This window comes from Sciurus carolinensis, chromosome 8, assembly GCF_902686445.1.
Source record: "Sciurus carolinensis chromosome 8, mSciCar1.2, whole genome shotgun sequence".
Taxonomy (NCBI): Eukaryota; Metazoa; Chordata; class Mammalia; order Rodentia; family Sciuridae; genus Sciurus; species Sciurus carolinensis.
This window is the reverse complement of record NC_062220.1, coordinates 52,157,415-52,173,694: the sequence shown is the minus strand read 5'-3', so window position 1 is coordinate 52,173,694 and position 16,280 is coordinate 52,157,415.

Genomic DNA, 16,280 nt, shown 5'->3' with positions numbered 1-16,280 from the left:
ACAACACCAGAATAACTTTGAGATTTTATCCCAACTTTTGTCACTGACAGATTGTATCTTTTGATTGACATTGATTTCTTTCCCATGTCCAGAGATTCCTACAATCCTTAAGAGCCATTTCTATGTATTCCATGGACAAAGAGAAAGGGAGCCATTCCTACAATACATAATAAATTTTGAAGGTATAACAGGATTTTGACCCTTAGTTTGCATTTATTATCTGGTAACCTCGAGCAAATTACTATGCCCTCTCTATGCTTCAGTATCCTCATGGAAGAGATGTTATGTAGATAACATTTCTTGTATCATTGGATTTCTGCCAGTACCAAGGCACCATATTTAATTCAGACATCACATAACATTCAAATGGTACTTAGCATTCTCCTTCATCTGCTAGCACTTGGAATACATCAAATACTTATAAATGAGCAAGTGAATAAATGAATGAATATAGGAATAAACAAAAAACTCCACCTCTAAAGCAAAATGAAACACAAGTTTTGATGCTCTGCTGCCAGGTCTTTGACTAGAAGGACTTGGTGGAATTTATTATTATTTCCCCTCAAGTTCTTTCTGCACTTTCACATGAAGTCTCTGTTCATGTCTTTTTCATATGACACAGCAAAAACTTCCCTCTGATGGAGCCTGAGAAAAAGAAGCTGAGATGTGTAGCTGAGTGACTGGCAAGAGATCTCTATTAGAATTACTACCATATTTAACCATATTTAACCAGTCTTTCTTTTTTTGTGGTGGGGGGACTTTGTTTTGATGCCTTTTGATGTAAATTCCGGTATTTCCCCCATAAGTGGCATTTTGAAGATGACAGCTCCAGCTGTCCACTCATCCTCCCTCCAATGACTCATGCCCAGCAGATGGTGCAAATAGCTTGGCATTGATTCACTGGATCAGTGTTGGCGGAAAAGCCTTGCCAGACTGCTGATGGTTTCTTTGAAGTTGTTCATTCTGGCTACAATGGATAGTAACAGCATAGCCTTGGCCAAATAGAAAGATATGAAACTGAAGTCTGAAAGAAAATCTGGAATCTGGGGCTTTGTACCCTTCACGATAACCGTGCCTATTTTCTGCTATTAATATCTTTTGTAATATTAACATAATCTGTTAGAGCTTGGTCATTCTTTCCCTTGAGATCCCCAATGCCTGGAATTATAATAACACTATTAACACTGCTATTAACAATACTAAATGACATTAGAAAGAACACTGGGTTAGAAGTCAAGGCACTTGGATTCTAGTCTCGGTATTGCCTAGAACTTCCTGAGGAATCTAAACAAAAATATATGGTGTGCTTTGACATTTAGATTCTGCAACATTTATGTGAGGATGAAAATTTCTTTCTTGCCTATGTCACAAGGTGATTTTGAAAAACATAATGACTTTGTAGATGTTATGTCAATATGTATTACAAAATTCTATAAAGTTTTAGATATTATGAAGAACACCACACTGTCCCACAGGCATGAATACTTTAAAAAGCATGAGTTTTTGTATATATACACTCTCACCCCTCTGTTGACTGTGTGAGACAAGGGTAGAATCGAAGGACAATGGGTATCATGAACCCAGGACTCTGAAATATACCTTACCAGAACCATATTTGCTCTACAATCATAAAATTTGCTTAAACCTTTTTTGACTAAAAACTCATGTGAACAATTTTAGGAAATTAGATGGCATTTTTTAAAAAATGCTTGAGTTTGAGATATCATCAAACCAGTCATTACCATCAAACAATGTATCCTAAACAAGATTTCATAAATATGACACCAGTACCTACAATTAAAGAGAATGAATGCAATTAAAGTTAACAGATTGTAGCTTCTAGGACTGGAGATTTTGATCAATTAATCTCCGTATCCTCAACTTGGGTAGAAATTCAGTCTGAAATGGCACAGCTACTGGATATAGATACCCAATTCGGAAGTACAAGCCATATGGATGTTCCTGTATCAACCAATATCTAACTTTGCCTGACAGTCTTAGAAACAGAATTACTGGAATCATTTCTTTTATTTTTAATTATATGAATCTATATTTCTCCAGAACATTTTAGAGTACTTTTTTAAAGTATTCACAATTCACAAGGTCCATAATTATATTCAAACATTTCCCTCTTTAAAAACAAACCAAAAAAGGACTGGTTTACCAAGAAAAGTTTTGCAAACTAGTATTACGTATTTATTTTTTCTTTCTTTTTTCATTAAGAATGAGTTGTCAGAAAGTCAGAGGACATTAAAGTCAAATGATATATTAACCTTAAACTGATTATTTTCAATAAGTTAACTAATTTTTCACTTTTTAAATTATTTTATTATTTTTATTTTTATTTATTTATTTATTTTGGTACCAGGGATTGAATTCAGGGATCTTATCCACTGAGCCACACCCCCAGCCCTTTTTTGTATTTTATTTAGAGACAGGTTCTCACTGAATTGCTTACAGCCTCACTAAATTGCTGAGGCTGGCTTTTACATGAAATCCTCTTGCCTCAATCCCCAGAGCTGCTAGGATTATAGGTGTGAGCCACTGCACCCACATTAAATGTCACTTCATACCACATAAAATATAACTATCAAAATAATTAGTTCAAAAATAAAGGTAAAAAGTTGTCATGCTTTACTTTGTCTTTTGAATAAATTTGAGCAACCACACCAGGCTTAGATTTAGTTTGTTTGCTCACAAAAAATGTGTAAAAAGTTTTCTAAGGCAAATGTTTAAACTGAAAGAAGACTGCACTGGGTATCCTTTGAAGTTTGATCCAAGATCAGGAATAGCGGTGCACACCTGTAATCCCAGCAACTCGAGAGGCTGAGGCAGGAGGATCACAAGTTCAAGGCCAGCCTCAGCAAATTAGTGAAGCCCTGTCTCAAAATAAACAGGGCTGAGAATGTGGTTCAGTGGTTAAGCACTCCTGGGTTCAATCCTTGATACCAAAAATAAATCAATAAATAAGGATTGAGCAGAAAAATGAATGCTACTCTAGACATTTTGAGCTCTCTCTGGAAACTCAGTTTCTGAGTTAAAAGGAAACCGCCAGCAGGATTCTCATCTGCCTGCATCATCACAGTGGGGATTCTGAGGAAGATGCCACCAAATTGAAGGCAAAACCCACATCTGCCATCTGCCCATACACCCATTCCTAACTAGATGCATCTCCTCTTTCCCATTTTGAACCTTCAGGATAGACTCTAATTAGCAGAATGTAACCAGAATCCTGCAGGCAATGGAGTCCATGAACTGTGGGCTCCAGGCTGCACAGAGGGAGACCAAAACTCATAAGAATTTTTCCTGAAACTTTACCTCATCTCTCTTCATCTCAAACCAAAGGAGCCAAACCAAAGAGCACAAGGCAGTTCTACTATAAAGTCTGCTGTGTACTGTCCCCTCAGTCACTGAGAACTCTTGTAAGAGCTCTAGCTATACTAGGAAAGAAACCCTCGTGAAGACAATTTTTCACCAGCAGTGACAGCACATACTTATTCCCACACTAAAGCCAGCAGTGCAGACCCTTTCTGGGAGCACAGGATGCCTCTGTCAGGAAGAGAAGGCTTTTATTATCTTTGAAGTTATTGAACAGCCACTTCATTGACAAGGACATCTCACATAATTCTTAAATACTCCCAACTTATTGTGATGTATTTATTGATCACTCTATTTAATAGCTAAGAAAATTGAGATTTAGAGCAGTTAAGAATGAATTGCCCAAATCCTAGGGTCACTAGTGCCAGATGTACCCTAGATGTCTGATTCCAAAACTTTTGTTCTTTCTGCTACAGATAGGTATGGAAAGATAGTATATTCTGATGGTTAGAGCATCCTATGAGAAAATAAGCACTAAGAGAATTCAAAATAATAAACAAAGGAAATTCCTATTAGGTGATCATAATCACCAATTCTTCTTCAATCAGGAACCATATTATTTTCTGAAAATGTGGCATTTGTAACAAACAGAGTTATACTAATCACACAAAATACATAGAGTAAGAACTCAGGACCATTGATTTCTGCTACAGATCTGACAAAATAAATTCATATTAAGATTTGGTTTAACTCTTGTTTTTATAATAAAGACAATTTAGGACATATATCTTTAAAACCTTTTTGTTTTGTTTTGTTTTTTAAACTCGCTTGCCATTTAACAGGAACCTGTTGTCTTGAAGCACAAAGATTGAGATTCAAGTTAAAATGCTTCTTGGGGACTTCAATTAACCAGTAGCAATTGGCTTCTCCTAGACCTAACCATCAGGGAAAAAAACATGATGAAACACTTCAACAAGGACTGTCCATTTGTTACTGTATGTATCTGAGAATTTTATGGCTCAATTTCTTTTACCCAGTGATTAATGAAGCAAGCTCAAGTTTTATAATGAGGACTTTAATTCCCTCTAATATTTTCATTATGAATCTTGTGACAGAACTCTTTTGCAATACTTCATACATAATTTGGTAAACCAAAATGCATCTTAAGGATTCTCTTTACTTGAGGGAAATGCTAAATATAAATAGAAAAAAAAATTAAGGCAAGACAAGCCCATTCCCAAATTTATCAAATCTTGACAAAAAGTGAAATTTTCAATTTGTTTCCAGAATGTTAAAAATAGGTAACATAAAAGTGGAGAAGAAATTTACTGAAATGAAGAATATTAATAAGTTTGTCTTATGTTCACAAAGTGTTACAGACTTGAAATATGTCATAAAATATGCTCAAGAGTTTGTATACTCCTTGACCTAAAATTTAATCAGTAAAGGTGCTTTTAATCATTATCACAAATATTTCTCTTTATACTTGGAATTTTACACTAAATCTTAGATAGGATTAATATTGGAGAAAGGCAACAAGGCTGATCTAATGGGGACAACTTTATAAAGAATGCTGGCCTGAGACTGTGCCCCACTTCTGGACCCCAGCCTACCCAAGACTGTGCCCCACTTGAGGACCCCCATGCCTGCGCTGTGGCTCCCCATCTACCACCATATTTAGAAGCTGGTGCAGTCATCTTGGATTATCCCTGAAGGGGAAACTGCCTCTCTTGGTGGGGCAACTCCCATTCTGAGATGGCAATTGGAGACAGGTACTACTCTTGCATACTGAAGACTGGGAGGTTTGAATAGTAAATTACTGTTATACCATAGATTTTTTTTTCAAGTTTTAATTTTCTATTTTTTTCATTTTTTTCTCACTCAATTTTCCTTTTATTTACCTGTTTCCTTGAGGTCTCTTTCTCCCTTTATTCATGCCAACAATCAACTTTTTTTGATCTGGTTCTCACGCTTCCCATGATCTAGTACCTCTATATACTCACTTCTTATCCCATTAACAGTTACATCTTACAAACCTCCCCATCTTCTTTGCCCACCATTAGAAATTATAGATCTCATTGCAAGCCTCTTGGCTATACTGTAGAAAATAATGGAACTCATTCTCTCTATATATTACAATAGCGTTAATGTCTTCATTGGGGCTATCTGGTTTAGGGCTGCATATTGTTTGTATCTGGTGCTGCTAATATTGATCTCTCCCTCAAAGGAGAGGTATTGGAAACCTGCAGTGTCACAATAAGACTACAGGGGGAAGCTGCAATACCTCAGATCCTCACTGCTAGAAGGGAAGATACAGGAACAACATAAAAAATCAGGGGAATTTAGTGTCCCAAACAAACCAAGATATTACTTTAATAGAATCCAATGACAGCATGACAGTAGAATGTCAGAAAAGGAGTTTAGAATGTACATAATTAATATGATCCATGACAAAGGATGAGATAAGAGAACAAATGAAGGCAAAAACAATCACTCGAATAAACAGTTAAAAGAACAAATGCAGGAAGCAAAAGAGCATTTCAATAAAGGTTTTTTTCCTGCAAATACACAAACAGAAATCCTTAAAAAGAAGGAAACAATAAATGAAATTAAAAACTCAATAGAAAGCATCACCAACAGAATTGATCACTTGGAAGACAGAATCTCAGACAATGAAGACAAAATATTCAATCTTGCAAATAAAGTTGACCAACTGAGAAGATGGTAAGAAATCATGAACAGAACCTCCAAGAACCATGGAATATCATGAATACTGAGGAAGGCAAGAAATACAAACCAAAGGTATGAACAACCTGTTCAATGAAATAATATCAGAAAATTTCCCAAACATAAAAAATAAAATAGAAAATCAAATACAAGAGACCTAGAGAATACCAGGAGCACAAAATTACAACAGATCCACACCTAGACACATTATAATAAAAATACCTCACATGCAAAATAAAGATAAGATTTTAAAGACTGTGAGAGAAAAGCGTCAGATTACATAAAATGGGAAACCAATACGGATATCAACAGATTTCTCAGCTCAGACTCTAAAAGCAAGAAGGGCCTGGAACAATATATTTCAAACTCTGAAAGAACATGGATGCCAACCAAGAATCCTATACCCAGCAAAACTAACCTTCAGATTTGACAATGAAATAAAATCTTTCCATGATAAAGAAAAGTTAAAAGCATTTACAAATAGAAAGCCTTCCCTACAAAACATTCTTAGCAAAATATTTCATGAGGAGGAAGTGAAAAGCAACAATACAAGTCAGCATAGGGAGGAACTACCCTAAAGGAAAAGTTAACCAAAGGACAAGTGAAAAACCAAAAATAAGCCAAAATGACCAGGACTACAAATCATGTCTCAATAATAACCCTGAATGTCAATGGCCTAAACTCAATAATCAAAAGACATAGACTGGCAGAATGGATTAAAAAGAAAGACCCAACAATAAGTTATCTTCAAGAGACTCATCTCATAGAAAAAGATATCCACAGACTAAAGGTGAAAGGATGGGGAAAAACATACCATGAACATGGACCCAGTAAAAAAGCAGGGGTCTCCATCCTCATATCAGATAAAGTGGAAGTTAGTCAGAAGGGATAAAGAAGGACATTTCATACTGCTTAAGGGAAGCATAAAACAGCAAGATATAACAATTTTAAATATTTTTGCCCCAAACAATGGAGCATCTATGTACATCAAACAAACTCTTCTTAATAAGAATCAAATAGACCAAAACACATTAAGAGTGGGGGACTTTAACACACCACTCTTACCACTAGATAGATCCTCCAAACAAAAACTGAACAAAGAAACTGTAGAACTAAATGAAACAATCAATGATATAGACTTAATGGATATTTACAGAGTATTTCATCCATTATCAATTTATTTATTTATTTATTTTTTTCAGTACTGGGGATCGAACTCAGGGCCTTGTGCTTGCGAGGCAAGCACTCTACCAGCTGAGCCATCTCCCCAGCCCTTATTTCATCCGTTATCGAGAGAATATACTTTCCTCTCGGCAGCTCATGGATCCTTCTCCAAAATAGACCATATGCTATGCCACAAAGAAGCCATTAGTAAATACAAAAAAATAGAATACTACCCTGTATCCTATCAGACCATAATGGAATGCAATCAGAAATGAACGATAAAATAACAAACAAAAACTATTCCTACACCTGGAGACTAAATAATGTGCTATTGAATGATGCAATGATAACAGAAGACATCTGGGAAGAAATAAAAAAATTCTTAGAAGTAAATGAGAACAATGACACAACATATCAAAATCTCTGAGACAATACAAAAGCAGTACTAAGAGGAAAGTTTATTGCATTGAGTTCATACATTAAAAAAAAAATTAAAAGTCAACAACTAAATGACCTAACATTACATCTCAAAGCACCAGAAAAAGAAGAACAGATCAACACCAAATATAGGAGAAGACAGGAAATAATTAAAATCAGAACTGAAATCAATGAAATTGAAATAAGAGAAACAATTCAAAAAAATTGACAAAACAAAAGTTGGTTCTTTGAAAACGTAAACAAAATTGATAAACCCTCAGCCACACTAATGAAGAGAAGAGAGAAAACTCAAATTACTAGAATTTGTGATGAAAAAGGAAAGATCACAACGAACCCCATTGAAATACATAATATAATGAGAAGCTACTTTGAAAATCTATACTCCAACAAAATAGAAAATATCAAAGACATTGACAAATTTTTAGAGACATATGATCCTCCCAAACTGAATCAGGAAGACGTACACAATCTAAACAGATCAATTTCAAGCACCAAAATAGAAGAAGCCTTCAAAAGCCTACTAACCAAGAAAAAGCCCAGAACCAGATGGATTCTCAGCCAAGTTCTACAAGACCTTTAAAGAAGAACTGATACCAATACCCCTGAAAGTATTCCAGGAAATAGAAAAGGAGGGAACCCTTCCAAATTCACTCTATGAAGCTAGTATCACTCTGATACCAAAACTGACAAAGACAAAACAAGGAAAGGAAACTTTAGACCAATATCCCTGATGAACATAGATGCAAAACTTCTTAACAAAATTCTGGTAAATCACATACAAGAACATATTAAAATGGTGGTGCACCATGATCAAGTGGGTTTCATCCCAGGGATGCAAAGTTGGCTCAATATCCAGAAATCAATAAAAGTAATTCATCATATCAATAGACTTAAAGTTAAGAATCATATGATTATTTCAATAGATGCTGAGAAAGCATTTGATAAAACACAGTACACTTCATACTTAAAACACTATACAAAATAGAAATAGTAGGAACATACCTCAACATTGTAAAGGCTATCTATGCTAAACCCAAGGCCAACATCATTCTTTAAGGAGAAAAACTGAAAGCATTTCCTCTAAAACCTGGAACAAGACAGGGATCCCCTCTTTCACCACTTCTATTCAACATCATCCTTGAAACACTTGCCAGAGCAATTAGACCAAAGAAATGAAAGGGATACAAATAGGAAAAGAAGATAAAGCTGTCACTATTTACTAATGACGTGATCCTATATTTAGAAAATCCAAAAAACTCCACTAGAAAACTTCTAGAACTAATAAATGAATTCAGCAAAGTAGCAGGATATAAAATCAATATGCAAAAATCAAATGCATTTCTATTCATAAGCGATGAATTCTCTGAAAGAGAAATTAGGAAAACCACTCTATTCACAGTAGTCTCAAGAAAAAAATAAAATACTTGGGAATTAATCCAACAAAAGAGGTGAAAGACCTCTACAATGAAAACTACAGAAAATTAAAGAAAGAAATTGAAGAAAACCTTCAAAGATGGAAAGATCTTCCATGTTCTTGGGTAGGCAGAATTAACATTGTCAAAATGGCCATTCCACCAAAAGTGCTGTACAGATTCAATGCAATTCCAATTAAAATCCCAATGACATTCTTCATAGAAATTGAGAAAGCAATCATGAAATTCATCTGGAAGAATAAGACACCTCAATGACCAAAACAATCCTGAGCAGGAAAAGTGAAGCAGGAGGTATCACAATACCAGACCTTAAACTATACTACAGAGCAATAGTAACAAAAATGGCATGGTATTAGCACCAAAATAGACAGGTATACCAGTGGTACAAAATAGAAGACACAGAGATGAACCCACAAAAATACAGTCACCTCATACTACACAAAGGAGCCAAACACATACAATGGAGAAAAGATAGCCTATTTAACAAATGGTGCTGGCAAAACTGGATATTCATATGCAGTAAATTGAAATTAAACCTCTATTTCTCACCCTGCACAAAACTCAACTCAAAATGGATCAAAAACCTAGGAATTACACCAGAGACCTACACCTAATAGAAGAAAAAGTAGGCCTGAATCTTCATCATGATGTCTTAGGATCAGACTTCCTCAACAAGCTTCCCAAAGCACAAGAAATCAAAACAAGAATCAATAAATGGGATGGACTCAAACTAAAAAGCTTTTTCTCAGCAAAGGATACAGTCAAGAATGTGAAGAGAGAGTCTACAGAGTGGGAGAAAATCTTTTCCACACTTCAGATAGAGCACTTATTTTCAAAATTTATAAAGAACTTACAAAACTTTACACCAAAAATACAAAGAACCCAATCAATAAATGGGCCAAGGAACTGGAAAGACACTTTACAGAAGAAGACACACAGGCAATTAATAAATATATGAAAAAGAGTTTAACATCTCTAGTAATTAGAGAAATGCAAATTAAAACAACTCTAAGATTTCATCTTACTTCAATTAGAATGACTATTATCAAGAACACAAACAATAATAGATGTTGGCGTGGATGTGGGGAAAAAGGCACACTTTTACATTGCTGGTGAAGTTGAAAATTGGTGCAGCCTCTCTGGAAAGCAGTGTGGAGAATCTTCAAAAGACTTGGAATGGACCCACCTTTTGACCCAGTTATTCCACTCCTTGGTTTATACCCAAAGGACCTAAAATCAGCAAACTATAGTAACACAGCCACATCAATGTTTATAGCAGCTCAGTTCACAATAGCTAGATTGTGGAACCAACCTAGATGCCCTTCAACAGATTTATGGATAAAGAAACTGTGGTATATATACATAATGGAATATTATTCAGCCATAAGGAAGAACAATATTATGGCACTTGCAGATAAATGGATGGAATTGGAGAACATCATGCTAAGTGAAATAAGCCAATCCTCAACCCCCAAAACAGCTGAATGTTTTCCTTGATAAGTGGATGATGATATAATGGGGGCGAGGAGGTGGGGGGTGAGAGAAGAATGGAGGAACTTTAGATTATGTAGAAGGAAATGAGAAGGAGGGGGTATGAAAAATCGTGGAATGAGACAGACATCATTACTATGTACCTGTATGATTACACAAATGGTATGAATCTACATCATGTACAACATAGAAATGAATAGTTGTACCCCATTTATGTACAATGAATCAAAAAACCATTTGTAAAAATAAAAAAAATTTAAATAATGCCTTTTATGAATGGTTCAAATATATAATGAACTACAACATATGCTACAGAGGAAAAAATTGAATTATAAGTTACAGGAATTTTCCATTGAAATTGAATAGTTTCTCTGTCTCTGTTCTGGATAAAGAATATCAAAATGAAATTATTTTAGATTTTGATATTTAATTAGTCCATATGTTACTGTTTTTTAAATGGCTTTTTGTTTAAAAACGCAAGGGTGCTAACTTGGCTTTAATTTAGTCATACTTTCATTTGAATTTGCAACAGGGTGGCCTTATATTTCACGTTACATAGAAACATATGCTCCAGGGACTTCTGTATCACCTTTGGTATATTATGAGGCCAGTAAATAATATTATTTCATTCCTAGGCTTGGTTCAGAACTGATTAAAAATAAAGCACACTAAGAAAATGGAGATTTAAATAACAGCTTTATTACCAATTAAGCAGATTAGAAAATGTGGCATTGAACCTGCATCCAAAAACTTCCCAATACACTACCTCTGAAACAAACAGGCACACCTGTGACACACAGGACTGCAGACTTTTCACATCCCTAGGGGCTCATCTAAATGCATGAGAGCAAAAAACAAAAGTGGAGGAATTTTTTCCTAAAAGTAGAAGGAAAAGGTTAGTTTGACTTTTGCCAACCTGTAATCAGTGAGGAAAAATCAAGTGATGGTCAGGAAGAAGCAGTAGGACCCTGCTAGCAGAAACTTCTACATGGAAAAATGAGGAGAAACAGTGTCCTTCACCCACAAATTCACATGGAAATAATGAGGGGGTATGTTTCCTGTCTGGTAGTCTGCATTCATCTTCCTTTTCTTGTAGATATATGTGTGTCTTTTCTGACAATTAGTATATACAAATATGATGCATCCCATTTTTATAAAAATGCCTGTTTTTCTCCTTTTAGTATTTTGTAGCCCATTGTAAATGCATATAGTACAGTCTTATCTCTGATGTATTTTTACCTAACACTGGAGTGTGTGTGTGTGTGTGTGTGTGTGTGTGTGTGTGTGTGTCAGAGAGACAGAGGGAAACAGGCTCCAGGAAATACTGCATTTGGTCTAATATTATGCGTTGTGAAATAACAGAAAAGTGTTACACCTCTATATAATAGATATTAATGAAATCAGTGCCTACGTAATTGTGTATCTGAATTACACTGGTTATCGTCCTCTTTAAGTTGTTTTATGTATCACACTATATAGCCCTGGGTACAGACTGCAGTTTTCTATGCCTTTTGGTGCCTGCTGCGTCCCCCTGTCTCATCTGGTTATGCATTTTGATTGTGCCATCATTGTGAATAATTGGGCTCACATGACACTGAGCACAGGGAATTAGGATTTTTCTATTTTTAAAGATCTAAAAATCATGATTAACTATCTGGAAAAACTAAAACTAATTTTGAATAATCACTATTGTGATGGGGAATGGAGTTGTAACTTACCAGTTTTGAAGAAATGCAAAACGAGTTATATAACCTCTTTAATTATGTAGGGTATTTTAAGATATGCAAAATTAAATTTTAAGTGATTATTCAGTAACATAAAATATTCATTATAAAATCACTATTTAATCATTGTTCATAGTTGCCTAATCTATTGCAATGCAAAATGATATTAAAAGAATGGCCTAAACTTGTGGTTTAATTTATTACATTCTTCAGGGGCCACAGATCATATTGTGGTCCAAAAAATGGTCAGAGGGAATAAAATTGATGCGAGTATTTTCCTGTTTACCTCTATTAATATTGCTTTACATAATATTGACAGTATTTATTCTCTATTAAAGTAGAATCCCATGGCAGTGGAATTCAGCAGTAATTTCCTCTTGGTTACTGAACACCAGACCCATCACAATTAACAAAAGTAAATTAGGTTATATCCTATCTGTAGACCCATTTTCATCACTGAGTTCCCCTATCCTGAAAATGGACAATTAGAAAATGATGGATTATATATCTGTTCCCCAAACTGCTGCAAATACCTTACATGATCTGACAAAAAAGTTACACCTGACTTAAGGTAAGCTTGGAAGGACTTGCCAAAGGACTCAAGAGAAGGTAAAGAGTGTGAAAGTCCCTTCTAGGAATGTGATAAGGGGTGTGGGGATAGAAGCTAAAAGAGAAAATAGAGTTATTGCTAAAATTTCAAGAAAAAAAATTCTTGAAAGATGAGAAAGTAAAGTTAGTGAAAGCAATGTATGATTTGAAGTCAGAATGAATTTGGATCCTAGTATACTGCATGACCTGGGACAAATTTCTTAATTTCTCATAGTTTCAATTTCCTCCACTGAAAATTGCAGTTGATGTCAAATTTGCTTCAAAACATTCCTTGTTGTCATTATTGTTTTTGTTATGTTATAGTTTTCAAATCATGAATATAGAAAGGGATTAATTCCCATTTCTTTAAATTCAGCAGTGAAATCATGAGTTTTCAGCACTACTCTGTTGCCAGAGTCACTTTAACAAGGTATAAAGAAGGGAATGGCAGACTGAGATGGGGGCCAGTGGGAAGGTCCCTATATGGTGATAAGGATATTTTATCACTGACATCATTTAGAATTGCTTGTGTATGATGATTTTAGGACAGAAGATGAAATTCTCTACAGATGGTGCACCAGTTCATTGCCGGTACCCATAGACCTTCCCATAGTCTGTCTCTGCTCTGTGGATAAGCACACCTCTTCAAATAGGTGAAGTCTGAGACCCAGAGGATACAGGCAACTAGCCAAATTCAAAATGCATCTCTTTCAAACTCTTGTTTTAATTTCACATTTTGCTACTTCTTTCCCCTCTTAATTCCTTCTGATTTGTGTATCTAATTCTGGTCCTTAGTTTAGTTTACCTCCCAAATCTAAACTAATCCAAACAAAAACAATTCACCTTCTGAGATTTTTGCATAGGAAAAAGTAGTATCATATCTAGTACATTTTGCTTTATAGAATTTTTTTTTTATCATTTCTGCTTCTGCCTTCCAGTCAATATACTTGGTCTCTGTTTTTCTAGTCTTTAGAGACTCTGTTTACAATTTTTGTGATGTAATAAAATGTTTGCCCAGCATAATGTGATAACAAAGTAGAATCATGTTTATATCATGTCATATTTTAAAATGTTTTCTTTCCTCAGTCTTCACAAAGAAAAATTTGTCAGTGATAGTTTTCTTTTTCCATCTGTAAGGTGGTGATGTCTCTTCAATGAAATTATCATGATTTTTATTTCATTATGTATATTAAGGATCCACTCTGCTAGCTGAAGTCAAATAACTTGCCACTGACCCCTGACTTGAGGAAGCAAAATGATGGGAGTGGACCAAAGGAATAGCACCTACATTTCCACCAGACACAAGGTGTCTTTCCCCTTCTCCAGCATAATTAATAATTAATTGATAATTAATTATTGATAATCAGTGCTCTGCTAAATAATAACACATACTAAAACAACTGGTTGTTCAACTACAAAAGAATGATTATGCAATTTTCTGTTCACTGACCTCACTGTCAATGATCAATATTATTTTGTGTACCTTGATTGTCCTAAATTAATAAACCTATACTCTGATTGGATTAAGGATGAAAAAAAGAATCTGTTAAGGGAAATATTTCTCTTGAATCAAAAAGATTTTACTCAATGCAAAAAATAAAACTCTTTTTACCTCCACCTTCTTGGCCAGTACTGAGAAAATCCATGGCAACCAGTTCCAAGCCACCTAAATAAAGATGCCCCAGAGAAATCCTACAATGGATGTTATGTCTTAGAGAACTGCATTTCCTTCCATAATTATGGTGAGAAACAGAGCATACACTATAGGTATAACACATAAAATACAAGCTACAATTTAGGACCCTCGGTTTAAAAGGTCTAAAACATTTCTACCTCAACAGTCTCTATTTCCTCCAATCACTTTCTTATAAATAGCTATATCCATATGTTCTTTTCAAGAAATCATGTAAGAGCACCACGTGTTTCTGCTGAGAACAGCTTGACAGTACCAACACTTATTTACTTCAAGGCAAAAGGACATACGTTTAATAAAATTAGTTGGGAAATTTTTTCATAAATAAATGCAAAATCTTCTGAGGACCTTTGCAATGCTCATTTCACACTCATTTTAAAAACTGACTAATGATTTAACTAATGATATGTGATTTCACCATAAAAAAAGCAACATTGTAACACTGCTTCCAAACAAGCAAATATTGAAGCCTGTTACAAGCCTAGAGATGAAAAATTTCTTCCTAACTGCTAAAAACTAAAGAGTGAAGGGATAGGAACCAAAATATTTTAGAAGCATTTGTAAAATACAATATTTGTAAAATACAATAAACATAATTATTTAGGAAATTCCTGAACATAGACACAGCAGCCATCAAAGATGGGACGGCATGAAAACCGAACGATCCAGAGGAAGCGGAGAGCAGGAGTGCATAACACACAGCAGCATCCATTCCAGGAAAGCAATGTGGACTCAAGCCAAGCCAAGTGATGGAAAATCATCATCACTGGATGGCCAAGTCTTCAGCTGTGTCTGATTATGGGTGTGAGAAAGGAATCTCAGGCCAGGACTTTGTAGCTAATGTTTTTAATCCTATTAGATGCTACTTGGTCAACACACAACTGCCAGGATATACATAGTTTCTTCTCACTTCATTTACCTGGACTGATGATTAGAAAACAAAACAGAATCTAACCATCTGTTTCACTTGAAATAAAAAGATAGTGAGTATTCAAAGAAAAAAATAGCAAGACATGCATTAGAATTCAAATTCTGCCAAGATGATAAAAAATTTGCAGTGTATAAGTGGATTTAAACAAGAGGAATAAACTCTAATTCAAACTTGGGTAAGCTGTTGGTTGCTTCTCCATGAAAAGAGTTCATCAAGAAGGAAAGATTAATCATTCACATCCTCTGTTGTCTGAGAACCTTCATCATCAACTTTTTCTAACTTTATTTGAGCTAATTCAGACACCTGATATGTTTAAGACATTATGCTCAGTTAGATTCTTCATAATAGGTGCATCGAAAAAGAACCATATCAGCCAGGGCGTTCCTCCCAATATATAATATATTTTTTATAACTAACAATCTACAAATAAGAAAATTGTACTTAACCAAGTTACTAAGGTATAGAATGAAATTATTGCACAGTATCTTTAAAACAATTGTTTTATGAGACTTCCATCCAAGAACTCTTATGAAAATATACACTAAACTTACTGCCTATTTAATAACCAGTTCTATTGGTGATTTTACAGGTGGAAGCCTCAATGCAAGACATAATCTATCTTATTTCTGAACCCCTCTCTCACACTGTGTGACTCCTGAAGGAAATACCAACTTTTAAAAACAGTATTATAAACTTTTAGAGCATATAAAAAGCCAACAAAGAAAAATTTGTTTTGACAAATAAGTGGTCGTTCAAGAGCACAAGTATTACAA